This window comes from Bubalus kerabau, chromosome 2 (assembly GCF_029407905.1).
Source record: "Bubalus kerabau isolate K-KA32 ecotype Philippines breed swamp buffalo chromosome 2, PCC_UOA_SB_1v2, whole genome shotgun sequence".
Lineage (NCBI taxonomy): Eukaryota > Metazoa > Chordata > Mammalia > Artiodactyla > Bovidae > Bubalus > Bubalus kerabau.
Window position 1 is genome coordinate 45,201,381 of NC_073625.1, and position 15,183 is coordinate 45,216,563.

General features: G+C 37.7%; 1 pseudogene; it reads right to left on the bottom strand.

Moving 5' to 3' along the window:
• LOC129643282 (frizzled-3-like) overlaps nt 1-15,183 on the bottom strand; it is an 83,632-nt pseudogene that overhangs the window by 21,484 nt on the left and 46,965 nt on the right.

Genomic DNA, 15,183 nt, shown 5'->3' on the forward strand with positions numbered 1-15,183 from the left:
CCCACTTTTCTTCAAATCAGGGACTTAAATACATGCAATTTACTTTAAACCCAACTGGGTATCTGGAAACAATGTGATCAACTACCTGAAACATTTTTCAAATGTTTGAAAGTTTCATTAATATGAGGAATGACTACAAAGAAACCACACTGATATTCACGTGAACATATATTCAAATATTACATTCTCCAAGACACCTGAGGAGGCTACCTCAAGGATAACATCATTGCTTAATACATTTTAAAAACCTCTCATTAAGAATTATCATCAAAAGTTGACAAGCATTCTTTTAGGCATGCTCAGTAACAGTAAATCTTCTTCAGTTATGTATGGATATCACTTCAAATAGGAATTCAATAGCTCTAGTGCTCAGTTTACAAGTCTGTATAAATTCCTCTGAAGTAAAATCCTGAATGAAAACTAATATTAAAATTCTAGTGTTTGAGCTTCATTAATATGAGGTACCCAGAGCAGTCATAAAGTAGAATTCATAAAGTAGAACAATGGTTGCCAAAGGCCAAGAGACAGGGAGGAATGGAGAACTGCAGAATTTCAGTTTGGAAAGATGAAATTTCTCTCTCTCTACTTCAAAGACACCATGACAGAAGATTTTTACAGGATGAAATACTGACTCTTTCAAAGAGCAGACAGTCCCTGCTGCTGCTGCTGCTAAGTCGCTTCAGTTGTGTCTGACTCTGTGCGACCCCAGAGACGGCAGCCCACCAGGCTCCCCCGTCCCTGGGATTCTCCAGGCAAGAACACTGGAGTGGGCTGCCATTTCCTTCTCCAATGCATGAAAGTGAAAAGTGAAAGTGAAGTTGCTCAGGCGTGACCGACTCTTAGTGACCCCATGGACTGCAGCCTACCAAGCTCCTCCATCCACAGGACCTTCCAGGCAAGAGCACTGGAGTGGGGTGCCACTGCCTTCTCTGAGACAGTCCCTATTCATTGTAAAAACTGTTTCAAAGAACACAAGGAAAAGACCTCACTTTATGAAGCTATTACATCCTTGACACCAAAAAGGAAGTATTTGATATCAATTTTGTACCTGTATTTTCTTTATAATTTTTGCGACTTTGTTTTTGTTTGTTTTTTTCTTCTCTCTTTCTTTTTCTTTTTTTTAACATTGTATTTTTGAAATTCCAAACTCTACTCTAGATTTTTAACTTTTGCTTTTTGGTATTAGTTATCAATTTTGTACCTATATTTTCTTTATAATTTTCACGACCTTGTTTGTTTTTGTTTGTTCGTTTTTTCTGTCTTTTCCTTCTTCTTTTCTTTAACATCGTATTTTTGAAATTCCAAACTCTACTCTAGATTTTTAATTTTTGCTTTTATGTATTTGTTACCAATTTTGTACCTTTAAGAACCCAATCTTTGGTACCCATTTTTCACTAGGGAGCGAGATTACTGGCTTGACTGCTCTCTCTCCCTTTGGACTCTCCTTTTTCTCCACCAGGACGCCTGTGTCTCCTCCCTAACCCCTCTCTACTCTACCCAACTCTGTGAATTTCTGTGTGTTCCAGAAGGTGGAGAACACTTAGGGAACTGATTACTGGCTGGATCTGTCTCCCTCCTTTTCATTCCCCCCTTTTATCCTTCTGGCCACCTCTGTCTCCTTTCTCCTTCTTCTCTTCTCTGTATAACTCCGTGAACATCTCTGAGCGGTCCAGTTGTGGAGTGCACATAAGGAAGTGATTACTGGCTAGCCCACTCTCTCCACTATTGATTCCACCTCATCTCATTCGGGTCACCTCTAACTCCCTCCTCCCTCTTCTCTTCTCCATGTAACTCTGTGAACCTCTCTGGGTGACCCTCACGGTAGAGAAACTTTTCATCTTTAACATAGATGTTTTATCAGTGGTGCTGTATAGAAGGAGAAGTTTTGAAACTACTGTAAAAATAAGACTGATAACTGGAAGCAGGAGGCTTAAGTCCAAACCCTGACTCCAGGGAACTCCTGACTCCAAGGAACATTAATTGACAGGAGCTCATGAAACGCCTCCATACCTACACTGAAACCAAGCACCACACAAGGGCCAACAAGTTCCAGGGCAAGACATACCAAGCAAATTCTCCAGCAACAAAGGAACACAGCCCTGAGCTTCAAGATACAGGCTGCCCAAAGTCACCCCAAAACCATAGACATCTCATAACTCATTACTGGACACTTCATTGCACTCCAGAGAGAAGAAATACAGCTCCACCCACCAGAACACCAACACAAGCTTCCTTAACCAGGAAACCTTGACAAGCCAAATGAGGTGGATGAAACTGGAGCCTATTATACAGAGTGAAGTAAGCCAGAAAGAAAAACACCAATACAGTATACTAACGCATATATATGGAATTTAGAAAGATGGTAACAATAACCCTGTGTACAAGACAGCAAAAGAGACACTGATGTATAGAACAGTCTTATGGACTCTGTTGGAGAGGGAGAGGGTGGGAAGATTTGGGAGAATGGCATTGAAACATGTATAATATCATGTATGAAACAAGTTGCCAGTCCAGGCTCGATGCACGATACTGGATGCTTGGGGCTGGTGCACTTGGACGACCCAGAGGGATGGTATGGGGAGGGAGGAGGGAGGAGGGTTCAGGATGGGGAACACATGTATACCTGTGGTGGATTCATTTCGATATTTGGCAAAACTAATACAATTTTGTAAAGTTTAAAAATAAAATAAAATTTTTAAAAATATAAAAAAAAAGAAAAGAAAAACTATTAATATCACAGTCTATATTTCTCATGAGTATAGACACAAAAATCTTAAATAAAACATAAGAACTGGAATGTAAGATATGAACTTGGCCTTGCCTGCAGCAACAGGATTTCTACAAAGAATACATAAGAGAATTTACACACAATTAGAGCTAGCAGAAGAGTTCAGCAGGGATGCTCAATATAAGGTCAATATATAAAAATCAGTGGCATTCTTGGAGACCAGCAATAACCAACTGAAAAATGTAACAGAGAAAAGATCTCATTCACAACTCAAACAAACACTGTAAAGTACCTAGGAACAAATTAATGAATACATACATAAAGAAACAAAGATTCTAAAACTCAGTATCACAAAGATAGAAATTTTCCCTGGATTCATTTAAAACCTAAAACAATTTCAACAAAATACAAACTGTTTCTCATGAAGAAATTATTCTAAAATTCAAACAGAAGAGTGCCAGGAACAGTTAAAATAATTTTGAAGAAGCATAAGGTAGAGGAAATGTGGTATTGAAACAAGGTTGTTCAAACAGAGCAGTAAATAAGACAGCCTAAAAATGGAACTTGTATATTACAGCACTGCATTACTATTCAGATGGTCTATTTGATAAATGGTGCAAAAAGCACCATTCATATGAAAAACTAAAATTGTTACTCATAACATAGATAAAAATGAATTTCAAGAGATTAGAGCCGTGAATTTAAAAATCAAATTTAAAAAACTGCTGGAAAAACACGGCAGACCATTTTTATGATTTTTAGAGGTAGGGAGGCATTTCTTAAAACACAAAAGGCAACGAAAACACAAAGTGAAAAGACAAGCTAGAGAGCAGGATACGATATCTGCAATGCAAGTAACTGAGGAAGAATTAAAACAAGAATAACAACAAAAGGCAAATAACCTGACAGAGCAGAAGACAAAGGCAACAAACAGGCAAATCACAGAAGAGAAACCCCAAACAGCCAGTAAACATATGAAAACACCGAGGCACAAGGGAAATAAAAATAAACATCAAGACAGGCTTGAGATATTGTTTCAAAGGTTGACAAAAACTTAAAAGCCTGAGAACACCAAGATGGGGCGAAATGGGGAATTCCAACTCTATACTGCCAGTGTCAATTAAAATAACCACTTGAGTTGAAGATGCCTATATGTTAAAATGCCATAACTACACTTTTGGGTATACACCCCATGAACATTCTTGGTCATGTACAAGGAAGATAGGTATTACAATAGTAAAACACTTGGAACTCTAAGTCCATCAGCAAAATAATGAGTAAATGAATTAAAGTATATTTGTCCATTAAATCTCTCTACTGCAGTTAAAATGAACAAGTTAGTGGTACACATACTGTCATGTATATTCTCAATAACTTAACATGGCATTTGCTAAAGTTTGGTACTGAATGGTTTAAAAAAAAGTTTATGTATGTATGTCTGTGTGTAAATAACAGTTAACAGCAGCAACAAAAAATGAAAAAATGAGTAACAGAACATTCGAGCGCTTATTATACAGAAGGCACTCTTCTAACTGCATGTAGATGCCTAAAAACAGTCCTAGGAGACAGATTCGACTACTATTTCTATCTAACACGATTACTCTTTTATTACTATGAGATTCCATTACTCATTCTACAGATGAGGAATTGAAGTGGAAAGAGGTGAAGTTGATCTAAAGCTATAAAACTAGTAAATAATAAGAGTGAGATATGAAGCCAGGATTCCTGACCCAGACTTTATACATTAATAACTACGTTAGTTATTATACCATTTTCTATTCTTTTTAAGATGTTGGAAATCCAACATTATTTCTGTAAGTTGGAAATAAAAAACACTTATAGAACCTATAACTGTAAAGAAATGAATACACACACAGGTTTTTATATAGCTCAAACTGGTTCTAAAGATGCTAAAAGATTCTTAGGAATGTTTTGAAAATAGTGGCGTCCCAACTACTGTAATTTACTAATTTACATGTTTGAGGTCTGGTATTTTTCAGATCATTATTTCAGAGCCAAACATTATTTTTTTTTATAGTCCTAAGATAATATATATTTGGAATTCTAGAAACCTAACATGGAGAAGCACATGATGTAATTCAATCATCTCTTTCTCTCTCATTAGAGGCAAAATTTGATTACTTAGCTTCAGGACTGAAAACTCATATTAAGAGTTTTTAATAAGCAATACTATCAAGAAATGTAATAAGATTTCAATTATTCATTTTTTCTGGTCTCTCAATTATAGGTTGGTTTTTTTAAAAGCCAGTAGCTAATATTTATAATATTATATTATATATAAATTATAATAATAATTAAAATGTAATTTTGTGTAGAATTATTTATACCACAAAATAAAAAAGGAAATGGCATTTTCAGTCATCAAGTATTTACAAGAATTGACTATGTGCTAATCACGCACTCCTTGTTTCCAGTAAAACTGGAACGTTTCTTAAAAATGTCTTTTCTTCTCAATCTACACATTCCCATTCTCAATGCCATCATCTACTAACCTATAGAACATGCTTTGAAAAAATATGAAAAAGATGTTCTTGCGTTTAAAGAGTTCAGTATTAGGGGAAAGAGACAAGTAAACAGAAGTTATCTATAATGCATAAGTACTGTAATGAAGTGAGCAAGTCACTTAACATTTCTAAGCCTCAAATGGGATGGTTGTTTAAGAACTCTAAATTACAGAGGGAACTTGAATAAACCATCTCCAAGGTCCTCTCTAGATCTAAAATTCTATGATTATTAAATCTCTCTAAATTAAAAGGTAAATCACAAAATATTCAGTATGCAAAAAAGAAAAACTAAGACCAACTAAAAGATGAAACTTTGTACAAATGCATTCTAATTTTTTTCAAAACTGTTAAAACTCCCGTTCTAAGTATCAGTAAAATTTCCACAGACACTGTCTTTTAATCAACATCTTCCCCTCAAACCTGCAGACTTCTAAGTAATCCACAAGCAACTATTTTGTGATAAAAGAAGTAAAGTGCATAAATGCCCATGGCTTGGACTCACAAAAGTGATCTTTTAAAAGGAAGATGTTAACAGAAACCTGTGTATGACATTCTTACTACAATAAATTTGTTCATTAACTTCACTTCAAAATTTTAATGTTCAGGTTTTTCATGAAGAGTTAAAAAAAAAAAAAAAAAAAAAACCAGCTAAGATTAGCTCTTTTCACTGTTAAATATTTTGAAATTTAGAACAAGGTTTCCCTTACCTGATATGGACATGGAATGTGATATTCTCTGCAGTGTTCTTGTATCCACGTTGCTTCCCAGATGCCGCGGTAAGCTTACTCATAAAAGTAGCATCCAATTACAACCATGAGTGGTACGAGAAACAGAGTGCTGAAAACACCAATCCGGATCATAAACTTCACCAGTTAATCCTGGTTCTCCTTTTCTAATGGAATCTCAACTCACACTGTGTTTAGGGATATAATGCTGGCTAAAAGGAGTGAAACCCCAACTACCACATACAGGCAGAGGGTGCAAGAAAAAAATACCTCAAGGCATCAAAATCGTCGAGGCCAACAAATCACACGCCACTGATACTGTCACCTTCAATTTTATTCATCGCTAAAAGGATGATGGTCAGCATTCCAGGGATGCCCCACGCACTGGCATGAAACAGCAAGGATTTCTTCTCAATAGCTTTACTACCCCACTTTGGCACAGCTGCCTAGAACCACGTGATGGTAAGAATCACCCACCAAACGCTGCCAGCCATAGTAAAAAAATAGAGTATCATAAAAAGCATGATACAGGCTTTGTTATGAGATCCTTGGGTCACTGTGGAAGCCTGATACTGTGCAGGGCTGGATGCATTGCAGGCGACTCGGTCCTCAAGCAAAAACCAAATAAAGAAAATTAATGACTCCATCATGTAGCAGTGGCATAAATTATAATGGGTCTTTCAGGATAACAGAATCTTACCACATCAATCAAAAAAGTTAAAAAAGTAAACAACGTGGCAGAGAGGCAAATGATTGAAATCAATCCTATGAAATACTGAGCAAATGAAAGCTCTTCTCTCCTAAAGTACATATTTGGACAAGGAGGTGAACAATCACGCACTTGCAAAAAGTAACAGCCAAGATCAGGATCAATTTTCAACTCTCAGGGACACCAAAAGCCATAGTCCCTCTGCACTACCACTGAGGCTCCTTCAGTAGGATCGCCAGCTAAATTCAGGTCCACCAGCCGAGGATACGGCTCACCACAATCTGGAAACCTAAAAACACAAGACAAGAATCATTTACTTATTGGGAACCTAATGATTTGGATTTCTACATTTAGCAGTTGTGGCTTATTTATGCTTATGTCCTTGGAGAACATTATGATATGTCGAAGAAATAATGCAAATATCCTGCTTGTGGGTCATGCAATGAGATACTGCACAGTTAGCAAAAAAACGAAAAATGTATACTTAATTTTGTTTTGGCTTCAAAAATATTACTCTTTATTAAAACAGGCACAGCCATTAATAAATAGTGTAATTAATACTATTTATTTAGGACACAGAGTTTACAGTAAGATTTCAAACTATAAATAAGTATATATAAAATAAACATACATAAATAAAAAGCTCCAGTAGAATAGTAGCTAAAAGTTTTTTTTTTAACGTTTAATTACAAGATAGTCCTCAATTTACCCTAGACTCAAATAGAACTTCCTTAAAAATAAGAGGTAAAAATCTTCCCACAAGATGGCAGAGGAGTCGGTGGACATGGGGTACATCTCTCTCCAAGGATACATCAGGAATACACCTTCAGAGATAGAAGTGCATGCAGAACATCAGCTAACGGCAGACAAGAGTATCTGACCAGTGGAAAAGAATATATAGAACCACGCAAAACTCAGTAGGACGAAGGAACTATGGGAAAAACAGAAGTGTTAGAAGGACTGGACCTGCCCTCGGCGGGTGGGGGAACTGAGGCAGGGGTCCAATCCCCACATGGGGCAATTGTCTGAGTCAGAGGAGAATCATTTAAGGCTGAGAGTGAAACAGCTGATCTGTGGCAGCCTAAATGGAAAGAGAATTGGACAGTCCTTGCCGCAGCCATACATACCCCAGACAGGGACACAGGTCCCCTGAAAGGCGCACAGCTGGGAGCTGGAGTTTAGGGATTGTGGGGCAATCCCAGAGTGAGGGCTGCTGTTGACTGCGGAGAGGTGGATTGTGGGGATGTGAGGGAGAAGAGACGGATTGAGGGGACATGAGGGAGGAAAGCCAGGCAGCCACAGAAGCAAGGCGATACTGCTGAGTCACGGGTAGGGGATGGAGCCATCACCATAGCCTCTCTCTCCCCACATGCCACAAGAGAGGCTGGCCCATCAAACACCTGACACACGCACTACAGAGTAGGACCCCACCGAGGGTGCCACTTTAAGTGCCTGAGGTGCCAACCTATACAGTAGGATCCCAGCCAGGAGGGCCCCTCTATGTGCCTGACACACCAAACAACATAAAAGGACCCCAAGCAAGGCAGCCCTCTAAGTGCCTGAACAGGCGGAGCTACAGATAGGCCTTTTGATCGCCAGCTACAAGAGGCTCAAAAAAAGACTCTGATGGGGACATAACTCCTGCAGTGGAGGCAGTCCGTGTCCTTGCACACTTGGCACTGCCAGGGTCCCTGCAAGCCAAGCAGCTGTGCCACCTTCATGCTCAACTCTCCCTGGGGCAGAGCTGCCATAGGCAAAAAAAGTCTTACGTCTACACCCACAGGGTCACTTCAGTCATGTGCAGCTCTTTGCTGCCCTGTAAACTGTGGGCTGCCAGGCATCTGTCAGGGAGGAGGGGGTTCTCCAGGCAAGAATACTGGAGCGTACTGGCCAATACTGGTTGTCATACCCTTCTAGAGCACTGTATTTCCTGCTGCCCTAGCAGCCAACTCCCCTGAGTACCTGATGCTGCCAGAACCCCTGCGCCCCAAGCAGCTGCACCACCTCCACACCTGGCCCTCACAGGGGCAAACCCAAGCCCTCCAGGGCAGCCTCAGGAGCAAACCCCAGTGGAGGACCCACATGTACAGGTGGAAATGAAACCACAATTAAAACCCAGGGGCAGTGTGGCTAAGGAAGAAGACCTAAAACCTTACCACCAGCTGCACAAGCTGCAGATTAAATCCACACGATCAACTAGGAAGACTCTGTCTCTATGGAATATATAAAAGGTCACTGAGAGCACCCACAAAAGAACACTCACTAGTTCTGACAGCTGTGGACACTGGAGGCAAGAACACACAGGAGTAGGACCAGATTAGAATCTGAGCTGCCCCCAAAGCAGGTCCAGAGACCAGCAGTGTTGGAGGGCATCCGAGGGCAGTAAAGTGGACTATGACTCCCAGCGAGGGCAAGGATGCTGACAGCAATGACTCAAGAAAAACATTTATTATTCTTATTTTTTTGACTTGTTCTGTAGATTCTTTTGGACTTTTTTTTTCTTTTTTCTTTTTTTCCCCCCTCTGTTGTAGCTGTCAATTTTACTGGCACTATGAAATCCAATTAAGCTTTTGAGCTTTATTTTTTCTAGTCACATTTTTTACTGTTATAAATCTCTGCCTCTACACTGGGCTTCTGCAGTTCTGTGGAGTTTTCCTCTTTTTTTTCTTTTCTCTTTTTTAACATTTTTAAACCTATTTTTATTTTTTCTATATTTATCCTTTTGTTTGCTTTTCCTATGGTTCTTTTCCCCTTGCAGTTAATCTTTAACATATAAAAATCTTTTTTATCTACTCTTATCTAACTTTGCATATCTATTCTTTCTTTTGTTTCTTTCTCTCCTTTCCTCTCAACATGGTTATTAGTTTTAGTTTCAGTGCTTTATTCCCCAGTTGGCACTTGGCTTTAGTTTTGTTTTCCAGTTTGTGCTTTGGCTAGTTTTGTTCTGGTAGATATAATTTTTGGTTTCTTTTGTTCACTGGGTCAATCTATTGTACTTTATTTTTGTTGGACTTTTTTGATTTTGCCTATGGGTGTATATGGAGAAGGCAATGGCACCCCACTCCAGTACTCTTGCCTGGAAAATCCCATGGGCGGAGGAGCCTGGTGGGCTACAATCCATGGGGTTGCGAAGAGTCGGACACGACTGAGCGACTTCACTTTCACTTTTCACTTTCATGCATTGGAGAAGGAAGTGGCAACCCACTCCAGTGTTCTTGCATGGAGAATCCCAGGGATGGGGGAGCCTGGTGGGCTCCTGTCTATGGGGTCACACAGAGTCGGACACGACTGAAGTGACTTAGCAGCATGGGTGTATATGTATATGTGTATATTCAGTCACACTTTTTAATGTTGTTATAAACCTCTGCCTCTACATTGGGCTTTTGCAGTTCTGTGGAGTTTTCCTTCTTTCTTTCTTCTTCCATTTTTTTTTTCTTTTCTCCTCTTTATAATTTTAATTTTTTTTAAACCTATTGTATTTTTTGTATATTTATCCCTTTCTTTGCCTTTCCTACTGTTTTTTTTCCCCTTGCAATTAATCTTTAATGTGTATAAATCTTCATCTATCTCTATTTAAATTTGCATATCCATTCTTTCTTTTCTTTCCTTCCTTTCCTCTCAACATATTTGTTAGTTTTGTTTTCATTGCTCTATTCCCCACTTGGCACATTGCTTAATTTTGTTTTCCAGTTTGTGCTTTAGTTTTGTTCTTAACTGGTAAATATAATTTTTTATTTCCTTTGTTTGCTGGATCAATCTACTGTACTTTATTTTTGTTGGACTGTTTTGACTTTGCTCATGGGTGTATATGTATATGTGTATATTCCATTATTTTAACTATTATTTGCCTGACTTTGTAACTGCCATTTGTCTGGGGTTCATCTTTGGTTTCTCATTTTTGGATATTTGTTTTAGTCTCACTTAATGCCATAACAAACCACTTGTGGAATCTTTGTTTCTGACCAGAGATCAAGTCCCAAACCTTTGGAGTAGAGGCACTGACTCCAAGACCCTAGACTACCAGAGAACTAACAGTAGGGAGTATCCAATAGTGAGAACTCACACAAAGGAAACCACTTGAACACAAGACTCAGCATCACCCAACCACCAGTAGCACCCTGTGCAGGACGCCTCATCTAAACAACAAACAAAACAAAAATACAAACTCAATCATCAGCAGATAGGATTACCACCTCACTCAGCCTTACCCATGAAAGGAAAAACAAACAAACAAAAACTCAGCACAAATCTCACTCTACACAAAGCTTACACAACCACTGGACCAGCCTTAGGAGGGCAGAAACCAAAAGAAAGAATTCAACCTTCTTCAAGGAAAGAATTCAACTTTGCTTGAAGCCTGGGAAGCGGAGACTTCAAACACAACAAGTTAAGAAAAAATTATGAAAAGGCAGAGAAATACTACACACATGAAGGAACAAACTGGAAACACAGAATTCCAAATAAATGAAGAGGAAATAGACAAACTACCTGAAAAACAATTCAGAATAAGGATAGTAAAAGATGATCAAAAACCTTGAAAACAAAATGGAGAAAATGCAAGAATCAATTAACAAAGACCTAGAAGAATTAAAAGAATGAAAAGAACTGAGCATAGTCTCAGAGACCCCTGGGACAACAGCAAATGCACCAACATTCAAATTATAGGGGCCCCAGAAGAATCAGAGAAAAAGAAACGGTATGAGAAAAATTTTGAGAGATTATAGTTGAAAACTTCCCCAACGTGGAAAAGTAAATAGTCAATCAAATCCAAGAGGCTCACAGAGTCCCATACAGGATAAACACAAGGAGAAACACGCCAAGACACACACTAATCAAAGTAACAAAGACTAAACACAAAGAAAGAATATTCAAAGCAGCAAGGGAGAAGCAGCAAGTAACATACAAGGGAAACCCCGTACACTCAACAGCTATCTTTCAGCAGAAACTCTGCAGGCCAGAAGGGAATGGCAGGATATATTTAAAGTACTGAAAGGAAAAATCTACAACCAAGATTACTGTACCTGGCAAGGATCTCATTCAAAATTGATGGAGAAATAAAAAGCTTTTCAGACAAGCAAAAGTTAAGAGAATTCAGTACCACCAAACCAGCTTTACAACAAATGTTAAAAGGACTTATACAGTCAAGAAATATAACAGAAGAGAAAAGATGTAAAAAATCAACCCCAAACAATTAAGAAAATGGCAATAGGAACATATATAGCTATAATTACTTTAAATGTAAATGGATTAAATGCTCCAACCAAAAGAAACAGACTGGCTGAATGGATACAAAAGCAAGACTCATATATATGCTGTCTACAAGAAACCCACTTTAGACCTAAAGACACATACAGACTGAAAGTGAGAGGATGGAAAAATATATTGCATGCAAATGGGAAGTAAAAGAAAGCTGGAGTAGCAATCCTCATATCAGACAAAGTAGACCTTAAAATAAAGAAAAGTACAAGAGATAAGGAAGGACACTACATAATGATCAAGGGATCAGTCCAAAAGGAAGACATAACAATTATAAATATCTATGCACCCAACATAGGAGCACCTCGATACATAAGACAAACACTAACAGACATAAAAGGAGAAATTGACAGGAACACAATAATAGTAAGAGACTTTAACACCCCACTCACACCAATGGACAGATCATCAAAACAGAAAATTAATAAGGAAACACAAGTCTTAAATGACACATTAGATGAGATGGATCTCATTGATATCTTCAGGACATTCCATCCAAATGCAGAAGAATACACCTTCTTCCCAAGGGCACATGGAACATTCTCCAGGCTAGACCACATCTTAGGTCACAAATCAAACCTCAGTAAATTTAAGAAAACTGAAATCGTATCAAGCATCTTCTCCGACCACAACGCTATGAGACTAGATATCAATTACAAGAAAAAAAAACTGTAAGAAACACAAACACATGGAGATTAAACATGTTTCTAAATCACCAACAGGTTACTGAAGAAGATAAAAGGGAAACAAAAAAATTCCTAGAAACGAATGACAATGAAAACATGACAACTCAAAACCTATGGGATGCAGCAAAAACAGCTCTAAGAGGGAAGTTTATGACAATACAATCCTACCTCAAGAAACAAGAAAAACATGGAATAGACAACCTAACTTTACACCTAAAACAACTGAAGAAAAAAGAAAAGCCCCGAAATTAGTAGAAAGAAAGAAATCACAAAGATACAAGCAGAAATAAATGAAAAAGAAATGAAAGAAACAATAATAAAGATTAATAAAACTAAAAGCTGGCTCTTTGAGAAGATAAAATTGACAAACCTTTAGCCAGATTCATCAAGAAAGAGAGAGAGAAGAATCAAATCAACAAAATTAGAAATGAAAAGGAGAGGTTACCTCAGACAATGCAGAAATACAAAGGATTACGAGACTATTATGAACAACTATGGCAATAAAATGGATAACCTGGAAGAAATTGACAGATTCTTAGAAAATTTCTATCTTCCAAGACTGAACCAGGAAGAAATAGAAATTATGAACAACCCAACTGCAAGTACTGAAATTGAAGCTATAATCAAAAATCTCCCCCCCCCCCCCCAAAAAAAAAAGCCCAGGACCAGATGGCTTCAAAGGAGAATTCTATCAAACATTTAGAGAACATCTAATACCTATCCTTCTAAAACTCTTTCAAAAATTGCAGAGGAAGGAACACTTCCAAACTCATACTACAAGGCCACCATCAACCTAATACTAAAACCAGACAAAGACAACATAAAAAAAAAAACTCCAGGCCAATATCACTGATGAACAGAGATGCAAAGATCCTCAACAAAACTTTAGCTAACACAATTCAGCAACACATCAAAAAGCTCATACACCATGATCAAGTTGGGTTTATACCAGGAATGCAAGGATTCTTCAATATATGCAAATCAATCAATGTGATACACCATATTAACACATTGAAAAAAAGATCATATCATCTCAATGGATGCAGAGAAAGACTTTGACAAAATTTAGCACCCATTTATGATTAAAACTCTTCAAAAAATGGGCACAGAAGGAACCTTCCTCAACATAGTAAACAGCATATATGATAAGTCTACAGCAAACATTATTCTCAATGGTGAAAAACGGAAAGCATTCCCCCTAAGATCAGGAACAAGAAAAGGGTGTCCACTTTCACCACTATTATTCAACATAGTTCTGGAAGTCCTAGCTACAGTAATCAGAGAAGAAAAAGAAATAAAAGGAATTCAGACCAGAAAAGAAAAAGTAAACTCTCACTGTTTGCAGATGACATGATACTGTACATACCTAAAGACAGTATCAGAAAATGACTAGAGCTAATCAGTGAATTTAGCAAAGTTGCAGGACACAAAATCAATACACAGAAATCACTTGCATTTCCATATACTAACAATGAAAAATCATAAAGAGAAATTAAAGAATCAATCCCATTCACCATTGAAACAAAAAAAAATTAAATATCTAGGAATAAACTTACCTAAGGAGACAAAAGAACTGTACACAGAAAAGTAAAAGACACTGATGAAAGAAATCAAAGATGACACAAACAGATGGAGAGATATTCCATGTTTCTGGGTAGGAAGAATCAATATTGTGAAAATGACTATACTACCAAACGCAATCTACAGATTCACCGCAATCCCTATCAAATTACCAATGGCATTTTTCACAGAACTAGAATAAAAAATTTCACAATTCATATGGAAACACAAAAGATCCCAAATAGCCAAAGCAGTCTTGAGAAAGAATGGAGTTGGAGGAATCAACCTTCCTGACTTCAGATTATACTACAAAGCTACAGTCATCAAGATAGTATGGTACTGGCACAAAAATAGAAATATAGACCAATGGAACAAGATAGAAAGCCCAGAAATAAACCCATGCACCTATGGCTACCTTGTTTTTGACAAAGGAGGCAAGAATTTACAATGGGGCAAAGACAGGCTCTTCAATAAATGGTGCTGGGAAAACTGGACAGCTACATGTAAAACAATGAAATTAGAACACTTCCTAACACCTACACAAAGATAAACTCAAAATGGATTAAAGACCTAAATGTAAGACCAGAAACTATAAAACTCTTAAGAGGAAAACAGAGGCAGAACACTCGATGACATAAATCAAAGCAAGATCCTCTATGACCCACCTCCTAGAGTAATGGAAATAAAAACAAAAGTAAACAAGTGGGACCTGATTAAACTTGAAAGCTTTTGCACAGCAAAGGAAACGATAAGTAAGGTGAAAAGACAGCCCTCAGAATGGGAGAAAATAATAGCAAATGAAACAACTGACAAAGGATTAATTTCCAAAATATACAAGCAGCTCATACAACTCAATGCCAGAAAAACAAACAACCCAACCAAAAAGTAGGAAAAAGACCTAAAGAGACATTTCTCCAAAGAAGACATACAGATGGCTAACAAACACATGAAAAGATGTTCAACACTGCTCATTATTCAGTTCAGTTCAGTTCAG